The following is a 20,237-nucleotide window of genomic DNA, read 5'->3' as shown; positions in this document are numbered from 1 at the left end:
GAAAGATTTTGAAAAAAAGTATTTTAACTATACAAATATTATTTTGGTACTTTAGCTTCTACTTGTATCCAAACGCTGTCTAGAAAATAGGTTTTTAGTGTAAGTACTTACATCTGATAACTACTTTACAAGTCATTTGTATAATCTAATTTGCCAGAGATCAGAAAATTCTGTAAAGCTACTTTAATTATATCAGCAAGTATTGAAATAAGCCCAAACTTTATATCTGAGATAGAATATCAAGAAATAGATCAAAATGTAAATTTGAATTTAATATATGCCAAAAGCATATATTTTGATTTAGTGGCAAAAGGATAGACTACTTAATAGAAGGTGCTGATAAACTGCTTATTCATCTGGAAGGAAAAAAAAAAGAGTTTTTATCTTATAGCAATTATAAAAATAAATTGTATATAAATGGATCAGAGTTTAAAATAAATCAATAAATTAAAATTTGTAAGAAAATCTAGAAACCATCAATATAGGGATGGGACAGTTGGTTTTTTTTTTTTTGACAAGGCAGAAACAATAAGATAAAATATAAACATAGGTGACTAAAATTCAAAACTTTTGCATGATAAAAGATATGATAGATTTGGGAATTTGATAGATTATATAATATAGCAAAAGGTTGTAAAAATTAAAAGGAGACCAAATAATCTGTTGGAAAAAGATGGGTAAGGAATATGAAAACACAACTGAGAAGATAAGAAATCCAAATAACCAACACACTTATAAAAGGATGATCTAATTCATTTTTGATCAAATAAATGCAGATAAATTAATGAGATTTTCTTTTATACCAACTGCACTTGGAAAAACTTAAAAAAAAAAAAACCAAACCAAAAATAGGCTTATAACACAGTGAGACCTGGGGAGACCTAGGGAAAGCAAGTATTTTTACTAATTTTAAGTGCAAATTTTAAGTGTATTGCTATAGCTTTTTTAAGGAAGCAGGTTAGTTTTTAAAACTTAAAATGCACATGTCTTTGATCCTGTGATACAATCTCTATCAAAAGAAATAAAAACACCCGTCTATAAAGAGATAGGGATAAGTAGGTTTGTTTGTTTATTTATTTATTTTTGGTACTGGGGATTGAGCCAAGGGGCACTTAGACACTAAGCAACATCCCCAGCCATTTAAAAAAATTTTTAAACTAAGTCTTTCTAAGATGCTTACGGCCTCTCTAAGTTGTTCTGGCTGGCTTTGAACCTGTGATCCATCTGTTTCAGTCTCCCAAGCTGCTGGGATTGCAGGGGTGTACCACTGTGCCCAGCAGGATAAGTGTGTTTATTGAAATGCTGTTTGTAGAAGAAAAAACTGGAAACATGAGTGAGGGAATGGTAATGTGTAATGAATAACATGTGCCTACCTTAAAGTACTAAGCAACAATCAAAACAAGTTAACTGATAAGGTTCTAACTTTTCACTTGGGGAGGATTTTCCCAAGGTATGGGTACATGAGAAACGTAAGGTACAGAAAAGGGCACATATATTTTTATTTTTGTAAAAACAATAACCTAAGACACTTCATCTGCATGTACATGCACACACACACACATACAGAAGGTTGTATGTGATTATATAGATTCTAAAAATATTTAGAATGAGACATATCACTTATTTATTAAATGAAGGGAGAGGGATGAGTTAGGAACAGGGAGGGATGATGGAGGTCCCCAAAGTGGGAAAATGATGAATTTTTTAAAACCTATCTGATATAACCTGGGGTATATGCTTATGTAAAATTATATGTACATTTATGTGTAAACATTTTTAGAAAGGATAACTAGACATTAAGGCATGCGGATAAAGCCACGGATCAGAAATTAGTTTAATATTATCTCTGTCACTAAAAGGCTATCTTACCTCAGGCTAATCACTTAATCTCTCTGGGTCCCAAATTAACTCATTGGCAAAATGGATTATAAGCTTTCTAAGGGTTTTTCCAACTCCAGTATTCAAAGTTCCTACTTCTTTGCATGTGATTGATGATACGTTAAACAATCTTAATTTGGGCTGCGAAGTATCAAAAGAAGGCAAAGTCCTATCTTGTTTGGCTCAGATTTTGAAAGTATGAAATTTTATTTTTAATTCAGTGGTATTTGTCTGATCTTCTATTGTATGAAATCTAACGATAAATCAAACATTTTCTTCTGCAAACTAGTTTATCTTGTAACATCATTATTCATATTAATGGACCAAATATTTTTTCCATTGTTGGTCTTGACTGCTTTCTGCTCATTCAAATTACTCTTCTAGGTTTCTATTCCACTTCTCCTTTCTCTAGTTTTCTATTCATTTACTGTACCCTAAGCCACTTTCCCTTTCTCTTTCTTTTGCATCTGTGTTGATCATATGTTTCCTCCTACTGTTGGCTTTCCTTATCCTAAAAAGCCCACTGATTCTTCAAGGTCCCACTTGAACCCCATTTCTTTTCTGAAGTTCTGTAAAGGCTTCAAATCATAGATTTTATTTTTCAAAAACTCCTACAAGTCGGTCAGCTTGTTCTTCATCTTGTGATTTTCATGTTCTGTTTTTGTACCATTCTTATCTATTTAAGTGTCCCATTTCTCCACAAATATTAAAAAGCCCCAGGAAGGCAGGGAGATGCTTATTGATTCTTTTCTGTTTACTCCACAGGATACAGTGCAGGGTTTTGTGCATAAAAAGTTGTTAATTGATCCTGTTTTCCTTTAAAATGGTCATTATTAAAAGCCCTGTTAAACTCCAAACTAACAGGAAATATTTAGCCATGACATAAAATAATAATAAAATCACAATTAAAAGGAATAATATTTTTGGAAGTAAGAAAGTGGTAGTATCTTATTTATTTTAAGTTTTTTTGTATCTGGAATTCAAGTTTAGACAATTTAAACCAAGAACACTGGACACCTGCTATGAAAAGTTGGTAGTTCTCATAAAGCCAAGGGTACAGCCTGTCTCCTATGTTACATGGCCGGAGCCCAGAAATCCTGTTTGCCAAATAGGACTGTAAAATAGAAACAGCACAAAGTTCAGCAACTGAAAATGAAAAGACTTTGATGAAGATGACTTCATAAAATCCTCAGTCATTGTGTTTGCTTCCATTTCCCACACACAGCTGAGTGTGTTAGTTTAACTTTGCAAGGGTGTTTTCTTTCATTTGCTTTGTTAATAGAGATTAAATGATCCATCAATTCAAGAATCAAGAAACAAAGTCCAGATTGCTTGCCTCGCACCTCTTAACTTGAGTTCTATTGATTTATTAGTAGATAAGAAGTCATCACTGGTCTCAAACGTAGCTGCTAATGGAATCATTGCAGCATCTGTATGAGTCCAGAAGACACTCTCCTATGTTCCCAAACTACTTCTCTCTCCCTTTCCCTCCCACACCAAATAGGCAAAATCTACCTTTCCCGTGGATCAGACACACCAAATAATTAAAAGCAATTATTTGGTGGTTCAGAGTGAGGAGTGAGCTTTATCGTCAACTAGACTCCATTAAAATTAGACTTAATGACTTTAAAGAATAAGGTTGGGGGCTGGGTTTTAGCTTAGTGGTAGAGTGCTTACCTCAAATGCATGAGGCCCTGGGTTCCATCCTCAGCACGACATAAAAATAAATAAATAAAAATAAATATATTGTAAAGAAAAAAAAAGAATAAGTTTCCAAAAAGGTAGCCTCCAGACTGAATACACTTCTTCTGGATAAGGGTGTGTGTGTGTGTGTGTGTGTGTGTGTGTGTGTGTGTGTCCTAGATGGTTTTTCCTTCCCTTTCTTTTCCTTCTGAACTGACGTGATCTTGAATAAAAATACAGATTTTTTCCTGTGTGCTTCTATTTCAAAATTTCAAACTTTGCATCTCCAGATGGAATCAACTAGATGGCACTGAGAAGGGCCTCTTGATGGGCATAGACACTCCAAGTGGCCCATGTCCCAGGATCCTGCTTTGCTCATTAATATTAGGAAAGTCCTATGTGCAGCTGAGTTTGTTCTCTAAGGGTACTGACAGAGTAGACTTCCCTGTCTAATGTCTATTCAGTCCCCTAGGGCAGTTTGAATTGGAGCTCAAGAACACAAACTTGGGGAGGCTCCCCTGAGTTGGAGTACTAGTTCCACTACCCAGATTTATCTCTGCGGGCTTGCATAAGTAACCTTCCAGGGAACAGTTTCATCTATTAATTAAAGATAATGATGATGATACTGCCTCAATGCGTTTTCATGAGGAACAGGCTTAGCATTTAGAAGAAATAGCATCTTGGCACATAGCATGCTCTATGTAAGTGTTACCCTCTTTTAAAACCCTCAATATTTAAGCATTGTTCTGTATTAAAGAAGAAATTATTTGGATATATGTTAAAACAGAAAAAGGAAGACTTTAATCAGGTCTCTCACAATTAATGTCAAGATGATCACAATAGGGGAGAGAAAGAATGGGCTCAAATCCAAATATGATAAGAATATGTAGGTATTTATAGCCAAAGAACAGTTTCAGGGGGTTCATGGACAGAAAATTACTAAGATGAAACATTAAAGGTAGGGACAGTTTTATGGATTGTATAACAAGTTTCTTGGTGAAGGTAGGCCAGCTGATCAGGTATCTGTGATGAGGAATTCTCTCTAAGCTGGCTTAGCAGGGCTCTGCAAGAATATTCTGAAGCCCACAGTTGAAAAAGAGTTCACAGGAGGGCTCAGAGGAGTCTGACTAAAGTTTGGTATAGGAAAGAGTCTTTGTCACCTGCAGCAACAAATAGGATTTTCTTATAAGGTTGTCTGTAGCCTTACAAATCCTTCCCAAATTAGGCAAAAATCACACAGAATCTCCAGGTATCTCAAAGTGAGTCTGTATTTAAGTAAAGGGAACTGTGTTTTCAATAGCACAGTCCTTTGGTGTTTCCGTCTTTACATTGTGAGAAAAGATATAAAGCATTGCTCTGACAACACAGCCAGACTGCAGGGTAAACATTATCTACCTTTTATAGGGAAGGAAACTGAGGCACAGAGATGATACCTGATAATTCTTGTTGAACTGAATTCTAATGAACATTTATGTTTGGGCCCTTTTTATTATCTATAACTATAGAAAGAAGAGGAAGAAAAAAAAATATATATATATATTGAGAGAGGTTTTATAGTTTTATTCAGCTTCTCAGAAGTATCTGGAACCCTCAAAATGTGTATAAAATAATATATATATATATATATATATACACACACACACACACAGAGAAGAGGAAGCATTTTTTTTTCAGGTGGTTCACAGCCCAGGGGTAGCCTAGCTGGTGTTAACACAGATCACAGAGCCATTCATAACTGGCCACCTTATGCAATGCCCAGTTTACTGAAAATTGACACCACCAGTCTATGCCACACAGTCTGTTTTCATAACAGGCACCTACGCTAATAAGACAGGCAGCAGGGAGTCTCAGCCCTTTGTGACTTCCTGCAAAGGGTGCTGGCAGGAATGGAGAGTGTCTCAGTGGCCCAGACCAGCAGGATACTGATGTACTGTAGGTCAAGGGGATACTACTGTGAGCAGCAATTACCTTTTCCCACTGCAGAACTGCTGCATTGCTAGAACAAGGGCAGGCTTGTTCTAGCAATCTCTGGAATGGTGTCATGTCTTCTTACGTGACACTGGGGCAGTGTTGCAGGGGCCTCAGTTAAGCACATCCATCACCACCCATCAGACAGCAGATATTAGTCTTCAGGTGACTGATGCAAAGACCCTTTGGAAAAGAGTGAGGCAAGAAGTGAGAGACTACTGAGCCTCAAGAGAAGGACAAAGACAAAAGGTCATCTGGCATCCTTTTCAATCTGTCTTCTGCTGCCTTTAACAGGAAGTATTGCCTCCTGCATTGGCATTTCAGTCCAGCAGATCCTGCCAGTGCATGACTTTAAGGAGAGGTGATCCAATCCCAAGAAATACACAGGTTGGGAGGAACAGTTCCTTCTTTCCTTAAAAAGGTCATACCCTGGCACTAACAGCACTAAATGCCAAATGCACTTTCCTAAGACATTGGCTGAAAAATGGATTCTTTCCTTCAATTTGTGGCTAAAGCAAATCTGAAGGTCTGAAAGAGGCTGCTCTGCCTGGTGCCACTAACAGTGGCAGGTGTGCTTTCAATTAAAATCGTCACTATAAAAAGAGAGTCATGAGAAATGTATTGTATCTTTTCTCTCAATAGATTTCTTTTGTTCAACAATTTCCAGAAAAATAAGAACATGGCCTGGTCTCTCATTGGAATACAGTAGGACTGGATTAAAAGCAGGAAGTTAAAATAAGGCTTCAGGAAGCATGAAGATACCAAATAATCCATTTTTGTCAAATGCAATTCCAACAGACATTTTCTATGATTTGGAGCAGCTAGATCTTATTTGTTGCTTCCTATATTCCACACTGTTCTCTGTGAAACTCATTTCTCAGAACAATTCTATCCCAGCTGTTGAGAATGCACAGCCTTTAAACCATGTTACCAGTTCAAGCTAATAAAGACAAATTAAGAATAGAGAAATTTCTTCTCTTCAAACTGATTAATCTCACTTGAACTTTTTTTTTTCTTTTCTTTTTTCTTTGTGGTGCTGGGGATCAAACCCAGGACCTTGTGCATGCAAGGCAAGCACTCTACCAAAGGAGCTATATTCCCATCCTTGATTTGGACATTTTGAGGGTTCCAGATACTTCTGAGAAGCTGAATAAAACTATAAAACCTCTCTCAAGGAACACACATTTGTGAGCACACCTACACATATTTGCAGATAATTTTAATACCTTTTTTCAAGGCATCAGAAAAATGTCATAGAATGGAATTTATCTTCCTCAAAGAGATATGATAGAGCTTAAGTGAAATAGTATATGTTAAACGAGTTGCATGATGCTTAGAATATGAGAGATAAAATGATGAATTATTATTTTTAAACATTTTTATTTTGGCACAGTTTACCCGTGAAGGCAGGAACTATGTGATGTAGTTTATGTAGTCCATCTTCAGTGGTTCAGTGTTTAAATAAGTTTACTATGTGTTCTCACAAGCCTCAGCCTAAAGACTATCATTTGAAGATGTGACAGCTAACTTACAAATTAACACAATCATGAGTCCTCTTCTGTTTTGAACAAGTAAAACATATATGTATATATTTGTCAACCTTTTCAGGAAAATCAAAAAGATTCTGATTCTAGTAACCTTGAGAAATTAATCTCTTAATTTTCCTGCTTGTGGAGATATTCACAGATAAATATAAATTTGGTATTAAAAATTCTTAGAGTAAGTTTTTTTTTCCTTATATATGAACTCTTCTTGAGATAGCTAAGCCATTTAAGTTTTGTTATTTTTTGCCTTCTCTAATCAACCTGGCTCCTTTCATCTACTTGGTTTGCCTAACAGATATTCAAATCTGAATGTTTCTCTCTCTCTCTCTCTCTCTCTAATCTCAGCTTCCTCGGACTTCAATTGCAAGCTTATTTTAATTGCAAAGAGCAGGTAACAGGATCTCAGGGCTAAATGATGGTTAAATAACAAGCTAATAGAAGTAAACTAAGTTATGTGCATTTTAAAATCTTATGTTAGATAGGATCAAAGCGGCTCTGCATCCCAATTTTCTGTAGGATATATTTAGCACCAGTAACATACCACTCAGCCTTACAAACAAATGTTCTTGTCCTTGCTTGTTCCTCCCTGACCTCGTTGATCCTGCTGCTTTTCTCCCTGGCTGTCTCCCCACCCCCAAGTCCCCAACCATCCAGGTTCTGCCCTACCTGCTCCCCTTCTGGCAAAGGCATCTTCCAACTGCAGAAGTGAGCACCAAAGTGGGAGACCCCTGCTAACCCAGTAGCAGGCTGAAAGCTTATTAATGATTTCTGTTTTTAGCTCATGTCAAGCACCAGCGAGGAGTCTCTCTTCTGGTTCCCACGCTTGGGTCTTTAATCATGTTGAACGATGGCAAAGTGTCTGCTGGCAATGTTTGTGACGATGGAAATAGATGTGAAAAAGGAGCTATACACGGAGCTGATCCATTGGGGTTGCTCTGCTCTTGGGGAACACAGAAGCCTCAGAAAAAGCAAAGTTATGAAATCCATCTCTCAGGTCTTTCAGTTTATTCTGCTCCTGTGCTGCTTTTCTGTTGTTTGTGTCTGAGCGAATCTGGGGTGCTCTGCTCCTGAAAATTAATGTTGTTTTTTTTTTTCCTGGGGTCAGAACCTTTGGGTTTGGCCAGTGAAGTGTGTGTGTATGTGTGTGTGTGTGTGTGTGTGTGTGTGTGTGTGTGAGAGAGAGAGAGAGAGAGAGAGAGAGAGAGAATGAGAATCAACAAATCTGTCACTCTCTATAAGACACTAAATCAGGTATCACAAGTAGATAAAAGTTTTGCTTTTTGCCCTTAAGGAGATTTCAATCCAATGGAGGAGTCAAGACAAATTCAATCAGAAGCTGTAAATGAGCAAGATTGTATATAATTAAGTGGCTTAATACTGTGATAATAAGCTACACTTTATAGACATTTGAATCAGGGAAAAGACCAATATTTCTAATTCAATTGACATTTCCTGACACAACTATTCTGTGGGACAGAAGAAAATTGCCCATGTAAGTTTAGAGAAAAATGGACATTTGAAATTAAGAGAATGAAAGTAAGGGTAAAAAAAATGGTCTTTGATTAAAAATAAAATAATCTCTTAAGTCACATTGAAACAATTAGGAAATACTCTTAACATCCATTCATTTAATAAGCTAAATGCCTTTTTTTTGTGCCAGCCATTTAGAATACAAATATAAATAAGATCAATGTACTCATGTTTTTGAGGAGTTCATGCTTCCTGAAAATCATTACATAGAACTGAAGTGTTGTAAGAGGAAAAGAAACATAAAAGAAAAAGAAAAATGGCAAACAAAAATATACCCTAATGCACTACGGAAGTAGATTCTTCATTTTATTTAACAAGTAAGTTAAACTAGAGAAACCTAAGCTTTGTAAAATGTATCTAATGTGATCAATAGAAAGTAGACATTTATCTAGGATAGAGTTTCTCACCTTGCCACTACTGACATTTTGAACTCCGTAGTCCTTTGTAGAGAGGAAAAGAAGGAGATATTGTCCTCCCCTGGAAGATGTCAGCAGCATCCCTAGACTCTACTCACTAGATGCCAGTAGCACCCTCACCTCCACTTGTGACAATCAAAAATATCTCCAGATTGTGTCAAATGTCTGCTGGGGATAAACTTGTTCCTTGTTGAGAACCACTGATCTAGAAGGGCAGGAGAGTTAACTTAGATGGAAAGAAATTTCCTTAGAATGAATACCTGTGAATAATCTCCAAAATACATTTTAAGTACAATAACAACAACTGAAACAAACCTAATAATAATAAAAACCCTCAATATACAGAGAAATATAGTTTTTTTACTGTCTATATTAAAAAGGGGAAAATGAGCATTTCTGCTGTGTATACAGGAAATATTTCTGCAAGGATAAATATGATACTGCCATCAGAGAAGTAGATGTACGAGGGATATTATAAGTGGAAGGCTTTTTTGCTCTATATGCCTTTGTATGTTTTGAATTATAAAGTTTGAATGTATTACCTATTCAAAAAGGATGAAAATTTAAAAGTCAGTACTCTTCACACAGGAAAAACTTAATATCCATGTGCCCTGGTTTTTTTCTATTAGTGACAATGGATTTGCACTGCCCAGTTCTCCAATCCTCTGGTTTTGTGGTGAAGGTCAACCTGACCATGAAGCTAGTTAAAGGAAACCATAATTTCCATGTTCCAGCTTGGTTATCTACAAGTTCCCAGCTAGGTAATGTTAGTATTTTACAAAATCAACAGCCAAGAAATGTTTTTAGACTGATGTCTGCTATGCCACAAAATAAAGGTCTTAAATTACTTTTCTCAGACTGTCTGACTCCTGTTTATCAGTTAATTTCTCCCCTCTCCTTCACTTTCCTATTCCTGGAAGCTCTTGCAGTTAGTCTTTGAATTATACACCCCTCAGATAGTAAATCCAAAGATGACCTAAAGTCAAACTCTATGAAGTTGGGTCAAAACATCAGCGGAAATGATTAAGAAAAAAATTTCATTTATTTTTATTTTTCTGTCCATATTTTGGGAACTGATTAAATGTCAAGATGTTAAATCTGAAAAACATATTTTAATTGCCTGTTATTAAATCCACCTGTTTTGTTTATCCCAGGCTTAACTGAATTATACTAACATAATAGGTTTCATTCAGTCAGTTCTGAAAACTTATCCCATTTCTGGCCAATGTCAATTTTATAAAATAAACATGCAAATGCTACTTCTTTGTGTAAAAATTCTAATGGCTTCCCATTGCCCATAAAATATGGCACATATATTTTTCAGTTTATATCATGTCCTCACTATCTGATCTATTTCTTTTTCAAGACCGCTATCCTTTCTGTCATTTGTCAGACCCTGTATGTTATTTACTTATGACAAGCTTCAAAGGATTGTTGTCTTTGTACAGATGAGGAAACTGAGGCTCAGAGAAATTCAGCTCTCCAAATGCACACAGTTAGTAAGTGGAAAATTTGGAATTCAAAACCAGGTGAGTCTCATTTCCAAAGGAGTCCTTCCAGACCAGGCTACAGCTAAATTGCGAGTCCTTTGACCTCCACTCTCTGTCACTTCCGAAGCCAGCTGTGCTCAATTGTTATTCTGTTCTGTACCATTTTTCATCAAAACATTAACCCACTTTTTGTATTATACATTGACAGTCTTTCCCTGCTGGAATGCAGGCTCTGAGTGGCAACACTTTTGTCATTCTTGTTCATTGATGTACCCCGAGCACCTACATCAGTGAACAGCCCACAGTATGGCTCCCAGCAGACAGGCGCTGAATGGGAGAATGCTGCCTTTTCATTTTGGCTTGCCTTCACAGGGTGCCACAGTTTCTATGAGTTTCACTTAACTTTTACTAATTACATTTGAGGATAGATCCCCCACCCCCCGCAGGGCACATCTATAGGTGAGATAGCCATATACCCTGGATGTTTTAGAAATAATTGTTCCAAATTTTGACTTATATTGCCACAATAGTTATTCTTATATTATCCTCAATTTTAATTTAAGGAGATATGGTTTTAATATATGTCAGTGTTCTTTTGGGTACTGGCTAATTTAGATGATAAATTCTATTCCTCTAAAATTATCTGCTATGAAGACAGGAAATCTCTAATTCTTTTCCTGGATGGGGTGAATCTTATTTGGGACTTGTATGGAACTGATTATACTACTTCTTTTTGTTTAACATACATTGAAAAAGATGTAATATATACATTCACTTTAAAAAAAATACCAAAAGTTAAATAATATCCTTTATAGATTTGTCTTTCTAACTTAGGGAATATACATATCTTCCCAATGGTTCTTCTCTTAAACATTTAAAACTTTGTGATGAATTCATAAAAGTAACTGGGAGCATAGGCTAACACTATAGATATATGTTGTGATTTTGTACAAGGCTGTTGAAGTGCTATTTCATTTCCAGTAACATTTCAGCTGATTCTTATTGGCTATGTTATTGTGGCCATGGTCTCCTTTCCTTCTCTCCCTTACTTCCCTCCCCCACCCCTAGTGTTTTTTGTTGGTGTAAACCAATATAATTTATTATGAATACTTTGTAATAGATTATAAAATAAGAAAATAAATCAATATGCTATTTACGTGACTTATTTTATACCAATGTAGTATACTTTGTAACTAAAATGATAAGACACAAAGACTTTAACAAGCTTCCTGGGGAAGTGGATGTGCATGCAGTTGAGAATTATCATCTTATATAATAACATATTCAGGTGAACTAACACAAAACACTATATTTTTGCTTATTTAATTGGTGAACGTTAAAAAAAAAAAACTTTCAATGGCTTTAAGGGCAGGGTGAGACTGGCCAGTTCTGCTTGTGGGAGCACAAACTGAGTGATGAAGAATAGCACAGATACCTATGCCCTTTGAACCAACAATTCTACCTCTAGGAATTCAGTCTAAGAAAAGTAAAAAAAATAACTGGTATGTGTATAATGAAGTTCATTGTAGGGTTATATTTTAGAAGCTTTCTAAATAACCTCCATCTACTGACTAGCTTTCCATCCCCAATGTCCAATTTACTGAGGAGACCACCACTCCTAGAACTCTGGCTGTTGGCAGACCCCTCTTGGGAGGGCCTGCCCAGCTCTGCTCCGATCACTGCTGTATTTACTCACTAATTTTTAAATTTGTTCTAACTAGTTATACATGACAGTAGAAAGCATTTTGACACATCATACATACATGGAGTATAACTTCTCATTATTCTGGTTGTTCATAATGTAGAATCACATTGGTTATGTAATCATATATGCATTTAAGATAATGATGTTCAATTCCTTCTACTATCATTCCTACTCCCATGCCCCCCTTCACTCCACTCTGTCTAATCCAAAGTATCTCTGTTCTTCACTAGCCCCGCCCCTTATTGAGAATTAGCATCCACATTCATATATCAGAGAAAACATTTGGCCTTTTGTTCTTTGGGATTGGCTTATATCCCTTAGCATGATATTCTCCAGTTTCATCCATTTACTGGCAAATGCCATAATTTCATTCTTCTTTAAGGCTGAGTAATATCCCATTGTGTATACATACCACAATTTCTTTATCCATTCATCTGTTGAAGGGCACCTAGGTTGGCTCCATAGTTTAACTATTGCAGTCACTAAATTTATTCACATCAGTTCTTCAGCCACCACATAATTTGGCTATTACTCTATTACATTAAAAGGATGAAACTTTGAGTGTAAAAAACCATTTTTGTTTCTTTGAAACTAAGTCAAAAGCTTTAGAAACATTTGACAAAGGTGGGTCCTGAAAAAAAGTTATTGGTATTGAATTCAGGGTAAGGATACTGTTATAAAAGACAAGACAACAATTGTAAATACTTAACACTCTTATTTTTAATCGGGACTGCTTTGTTTTTCCGTAACAAAAGTGAAGTACAAAATTACAAAGGGTCCTATGAATTTATGTAGGGAAGATATAACAAAACTCCAAGCAGTGGGTCCATTCTCAAGAAGACATCTGGCCCTGTTTCAAAGGTTAGTGAATACTACAGTCAAAAGTTATAAGCTGAAAGAAAAATCTTAGGAATATTTGTATCATTTTTGTAATTTGATTTTACTCCTTTTTGATAAATTATATTGGTTTAAGTTGTGATGTTATAGGCTACAAGAAATATATATATAACATAATATGTAGAGAAAAAATATTTAGTATATTAGAAGGGAATATATTAAAATATTAATGGGTTAATAATATATGGTGGAATTATGGATGATTTTTTAAAACTTTATTCTTTAGAATTTTAAAATCCTGGAAACAATCTTATTTCAATTATATGAGATGTAGCAAAAAATGTGAATAAGAGTAAAAATAAAGAAAGAAAATTACTATCAAATCTATGGCTCAGAGGTTTGTTATTTTAAAATCTACGTTAAATCTTTGAGTTTCCCATTGTGAATGCATGCAAATTAGGAAGGATGTTCTTTGGAGTTGTGCATTTAAGTTTTCTTTATCTCAAAGAACTTTCTGGGTTTTCCAATATTACAACAGCTCTTTGTCTAAACCAGCTCTGTACACGAGTTCCAATTATAAAATGAGACTCCATTAGAAATCTGGGGTTAAACCGGCCCAGCTAAGGTAGTCACGATGCTTCCCAGTGTGTAGCCGGTTTAGAAGATTTGCTGTGACCCTGATACAGAGGCATGTGATGGCCCTGGTTCAACAGCCTTTTCCAGGAGTTGCTTATCATGGCTCTCTCTTGGTCCTTGACATTCTTTCCAGTGTAAGCCCCTGTCGGTTTCTGGCTTCTGGTTTAAGATAGATATCACAGTCATTCTCTTTTACTTGTGATTTTTTTTTTATCTATAGTGAATACTACAGTCAAAAGTTATAAGCTGAAAGAAAAATCTTAGGAATATTTATATCATTTTTTGTAATTCATTTTTACTCCCTTTTGATTAAGTTTAAGTTGTGATGTTATAGGCTACAAGAAATATATATCTAAAACAATAGGTAGAGAAAAGATATTTAGTAAAGATATTAGAAGTGAATATATTAAGATATATTCCAACTATACAGGAGTGAGGACTTCAGAGGAAGCCACATAGAGAAAGGTGTAGACATGGGACAGAGATATACCACTTATTCTGGGCAGGGTGGGCTGTCATAAAGTTTAAGCCTGGGGATTCATTAAAAATATTTAGTAGATGCCTGATGTGCCTGAATTATCAAATTGGCTGCTATTTGTACACCCACTGATGCTAGGATGTAGTCGCACAAAAGTGGATACTACTGGGAAGTAAAAGCTGACATGTTAGAGTCACAGTGGCTTTGTTAATGAATCTGGGCTTTCCTGATAGGTAGTAGAAAACTATTAACAGTTTCTAACAGAGCCGTGAAACCATTAGGAAGTTCCTGAAGGAAGCAGATTTAAAGTTGGACTGACTAGCAGTGAAGAACCCACAATGGAGAGAGATCGTTTATGAGGATATTTCATACAAAGGCTAGGAGAAATCCGTCAATATTGTTAGTAGGAATATAAAAATAAAAGAGATATGGAAACTACTACAGAGGTGTCACAGGCATATAGGAAGCTAGGCTGGGGAAAAAATCAGAGATGATCCCAAGATTTCCAACCAAAGTGCTCAGGAGGTTGATGGAAAGATTGCCAAGATGATTGAGGCATTGGGAACAAGGTTAGACCAGAACACATCCACAAGTGACCACGGCAAGGGTGGGTGAATGGCATGGACAGGGGAGTTTTGGCCAGTCTTATCTCTGCTATCATTCCACGCCACCTGACTCACATGACAAAATGCACAGTCTATTGAAAACAGTGACTATTGTGCTGTGCGGTTTCCCCTTCTAATTAGGTTGGTCCTGCAATTCCCTTCCATGTAGAAATTCTGGACATACAACATAAGTGGCGAAAGATGGACTGGCAAGCCTGGAGTGGTCTCACACATCTGACCCTGTGCAACTCTTGCCCTCTCCACTGTCGGTGACTTCATGAAGGTAGCTGGAAACTGACTTTGGTGGGAACACTTACACCATGGAAATTGGCAAATTATAAATCCAGGCACTCTTCCCACCCTAGAAAACCAGTTATTGAATATTTATATGTCTGTTGAGGAACTGGTTATGAAACCAAGAAAAATAGTGAAGTGTTACAAAAGCCTTTGAATGATTGTAAGGTAAAGTTTCAGAATATCAATTGGAAGGAGAAAAGGAAGACGCACCTATGATTTTGAGGCACACTTGATGTACATGGTTATCAAGGTCCAGAGAAGGTGGCATAACAAGATTTATTCATCAACTCAGAAAAGATCTGCAGATATTTCTAGATTAGTCTTTGGCTCCTGAGGGTAAATTTTCTTCTGATTTTTAAAACAATGTTTAATATTCTAGTACTTCAAAGATGACAATTGGACATGCTTATTGTTTCTCACTCTTCCTGAAGGAATGATCTGGCTGGATTTCTCTACAATTTAGATGAATAATTCATTTTAGTAATAATGTATTTTTTTCAGCAGGCTAACATGCTGAATGTATGAAGCAATTATTAGAGAGATAGCAAATCACCACCACAGTATATCATTAATCTTCTCTTGCAGCATACCTTTAGAACTAGATCTGTGTTAGTGTCCACCACCCCTTCCACTAACCTGGCTAGTAAGCTTTCCTCTACTTTCTACAAAAAGCTATGAATTTTGCATTTACTCTTTTCATAATGAATCAATTCTAAGATATAATCCCTGAATTGTGAAATTTATTACAAAAATTATACACCAGACCAGGTAGGATGCAAGAGCCCATTTTGTCTAAATGATATTTTAATAGGACTGAGGTTAAGATACTCCATATCTAAACCCACATTCCCCTATAGAGGACAAATGAGGTTCTCCAAGTCTACTTAGAGTGTAAGAAAAAAAAAGAAACCTGTAGAAAATGCGACAAGAATTTCCACTTAACTTTCAAGATAATTATTACAAGAGAATCTAATCTCGTTACAGAGTTTGACACATAATTGGTACTCAAAGATGTTTGTGGAAAGAATGGAATACTTTCCTGTTGCTGTAGGGTTTCCATTGAGCTAAACTTTAAATCAAATATTCAGGGGATAAGGGAATAAATGTCCCATTCACTTAAAATATTGCTTAGAACAGACAGATTAATTTGCTTGATCAATAGCATGTAAATCTTGAGCATTAATTAATTAATTCTTTCAGCCTGAGTACCTTTAATTCTCATTTGAAGAGAAAATATTTCACAAGACTTGTTGATTAATTACCATTTTAAAATCACCCAAACAGAATAAATGGTGACATTAAAAAAATATAAAGTGAAGAAAGAGATATGTTGAATTTATTCACCACATAAAAGTGGTGGGGTTGGGAGAGAGGCCTTGTGGTGGTGCATGCCTATAATCCCAGAAACTTTGAGTTTGAGGCCAGAAGATCACAAGTTCAAGGCTAGACTGGGCAAATAAGCAAGACCCTATCTCAAAATTTAAAATGATAAAAAGGGCTGGGCATGTAGCTCAATGATATACACTGCTGTATTCAATCCCCAATACTGAAAAAAATAAAAAGCATCTACAAAAAGTTATTTCAGATGAGCAGTAGAAGTGTTGTCAAATTCCACATGAATCCCTTGAGGTTCTTTTTTTTTTTTTAATTGACTTTTCTGATTAGTTTGGCAAGAATGCCTTTCTTTACAACACTCTAATTTATCCTCTGGGAACATTTATTCAAGGTTTTGTGATTTTTAGTAGAGTTTTGAAAGGCTTATTCGTGTCCATTTTGTATTACAGGTAGTCCTAGGTAATTTATGCATTTTGTTGCTATTATAAATCTACTATGTTTCCATTTTCTTTTGTATAATTAAAAGCTGTTTGGATCTTCATGTTTTATCCAATCCTTTATATGAACACTTATTAATTCCAATAGCATTTTAATCAATTCTTTGTTCTTATTGTTGCAAATAACAGTTCTATTGCTGTATTTTAAAAAATATCTAGACCCTTATTTTGTATGAAAAAAAAAAGAAATGGGAGAAATAAAGATAGAAGGTCTGCCTTCCATCTGATAGTGGTCCAGCTTCTCAGGGATGAAGAAAGTGGATAAACACTGGTAACTTTCAAGGTCTACATAAAATCTGGTGACTAAGTCAGTCTCCCTGCATTTCTAGGCCAAGAAAACATAGGTAAGTTACCTAAAATCAAATAACTTATTCAAGTTGCCAGACAAATATGGTATCTCACTGAGTGTGGAAATCCAAATGACCCATCTATTTCTTATTCTTTTAAACCTCTTCTTTTGTCTGTATTCATTACACTGTGTTTGGTAATTTGCTCTTTGTTTGCTATGCCAGCCCTCTGGTAAATTTCATCTTCAAGAGACACAAAGGAGAAACAAAAACTATTGAGTTCTCTTGCTAGGGGTCAAATGAATGAAAGAAAGAAAGTCCTATGCAGATGCTGCAATCTGGTGGAGTCTATAAGAATAGATACACATCCTCTTTGAGGAAGAAGAGGACCTAAACATTTAAAAGGTTACAATGCTTAAGGCATACGTGCTCAGACTATGAAGCAGGACCTCAGTAACATTATGGACAGGCTGTGCAATGCCTAGACAGTTCAGTGGTGGCCTGAAGAGCATATACCCCATCCTGTAGGGTGGCAATGTGTTATGACATGAAGACACATTTTATCGAGCATGAATGTGCTCCAGGTGCTCTTATGTTCTAAAGATTTCATAAGCATTATCTCACTTAAACCACAAAATAATCCCAGGAGGTAGTACTCATTGATAAAAAGTTCAGAAGATTTAATTAACTTGCCTAAAGTCAAATAACTAATAAGCAATACTGCTGGTTTCAGAGCTTGGTTTCATTCTTTATCATTTTGTTTGTTTGTTTTTTGGTACTGGGGATTGAACCCAGGGTGCACTCAACCACTGAGTCCTAATCCATTTTTTGTATTTTATTTAAAGACAGGGTCTCCTGTGTGCTTTAGGGATTCCCTAAATTGCTGAGGCTGGCTTTGAACTTGTGATCTTCCTGTCTCAGACTCCAGAGACACCGGGATTACAGGCGTGCACCACTGTACCTGGCCTATCAGCTTATTGAAAGGCTTCCAGGATAAGAGGGTCAGATGAAAGACATGGGGAACCTTCAGGGGACTGAAGTAAGGGGATTGGACAAATGGTTAAAACAATAGTATGGACAAACATAGAGAAGGGCGGTGGAAAGAGAAGGCCATGGATGGATGCAATGTTTGAAGAAAGAATTACCAGGCTTTAGATTCTGCTGTAGACTTAATATTTATGTTCCTTCCAAACTCAGATATTGAACCCTAATCCCCAATGTGATGGTGTTTGAAGGTGGGGTCTTAGCGGGTGATTAAGTCATGTGAGGACAATGCCCTCATAAATGGGATTGTTGTTCTTACAAAAAAGATCTCAAGTGCTTTCAAATTTCCTTCTGCCATGGGAAGATGCAGAAAGGAGAACCCTCAACGAACCAGGCAGATTGGCCAGACACTGAATCTACCAGTACCTGATGGACCTTCCAGCATCCAAAACAGTGAGAAATCAATTCTGTTGTTTAGAAGCCACCCAGCCTGGCATTCTGTATTAGTAGCCTGAATGGACTATAGCAGGCTTCAACAGGTTCAGGAGGATGATAGAAAACATAAGAACCTGGATTGTGCCTGAGTGGGAAGGCTGTAAAAATTAGTTTTCTAATAAAAGACTGCAGGAAATGGGCAGAAAGAGGGAGGTGGTAGAGTCACAAATTGGCAATGGCTATTGTTGGGATTTGAGAGGGATCTCTCTCGACCACACCACACACACTTCTACTGACCCTGTAAAGCATCTCCTTTTGAAATTCATGGTAAGTCATACCAATAGGGTAGTTATGATTATCACAGCACTTACTAGTTAAGAATTTATAAAAATGAAATTTTCTTAACTAATCAAGCATTCAACTCAAACTTTTGTTTATCCTACATTTGTTTCATAGTTTTCTGATGGCAAGCTTCTAACTTTCAAAAAAATGATTGTTTGTGGTGGCACATGCCTGTAATTCCAGGGACTTAGGAGGCTGAGGCAGGGAGATCACAAGTTTAAGGACAGCCTGAACAACTTAAAATAATATATAAAAAGAGCTGAGGATGGTGGTTAATGGGACTTTTGCTTCAATGGAATATTTAGGATATTACAAATTTTCTTTGTCAATCAGTTATACCTATAGATTTCAAACTTTTTTGACCCAATTCAGTGTAAAATTATGTTGCAACCCAGTATACACATTCATATTCAATGCTTATCTATTTCACCAAAATCAAATGTTAATAAAAACAATGTGCATTTTCTGATATTTTTATTCAATGTCATTCCATCTAAGATTGCTATCTGATGCTCACCAAATTGATGTCTACAGTGACCCACAGTTGGAAATAGTAAGCTTACCTCAGAGCTCCACATGGCTAGGAACCCATGTGTGCAGCACAGCTCAGACTCTACCACATAGAACTTCAGAAATGCTGAAGACAAGAGAGGAGTAAAGCATATCTTTTTGGTAGACCACATATTTTTCTAAAGTTAAGAAAGATCTGGTAAATTTATTACATGGCAGTCTCACTCAGTTTATACCATATGCATTGGTAAACATGTTCCCAAGTCCAAAATTCAGTTAATTGATAATCTTAAATCATTAATCCAATTAATACAAAACAGTGAAGTTTAAATCTCCTGAAGGCTGTGTTTATATTGAGTCAGAATGTTACACTGGTTGAGTTTTAAGAAGCTGGAAAAAAAAAATAATGTGGAGTAAAAGAGATCTATAGCCACAGAGCCTCATCATTCCTGCTTCTGAAATTGCTGGGACATAAACACTCTTTTAAAAAATTTCTTAATAATTACAGAAATTAAAACCCTACAGATGACTTGTGTGTACAACATCTATGACTTGGTATGTTATGATATGTGTCCTTCTTTCCAAATGGCATTTTCTTCCTCCTCGCGATGTCCAATGTCATGATTAAATGCCAATAGTGCGCTAAGTACTCAAGTAGGCACCTAAGATGCAAAATGAATAAACACAGACTCTGGCCTGAAGAAGAGTACTGTGAAGTAAGAAGGACAGATGCCAAACTAATGATAATTACACTGAGGGAAAGGCAGACATTGAGGGACA

At 36.1% G+C, this 20,237-nt stretch overlaps 1 protein-coding gene across 2 annotated transcripts in view; it reads right to left on the bottom strand.

Moving 5' to 3' along the window:
• Gprin3 (GPRIN family member 3) overlaps window positions 1-20,237 on the bottom strand; it is a 64,444-nt gene that overhangs the window by 9,203 nt on the left and 35,004 nt on the right. The gene's annotated exons all lie outside the window — the stretch shown is intronic.

This window comes from Marmota flaviventris, chromosome 7, assembly GCF_047511675.1.
Source record: "Marmota flaviventris isolate mMarFla1 chromosome 7, mMarFla1.hap1, whole genome shotgun sequence".
Lineage (NCBI taxonomy): Eukaryota > Metazoa > Chordata > Mammalia > Rodentia > Sciuridae > Marmota > Marmota flaviventris.
The sequence above is the reverse complement of the archived record's forward strand: the minus strand, read 5'-3'. Positions and strand labels throughout refer to the sequence as shown.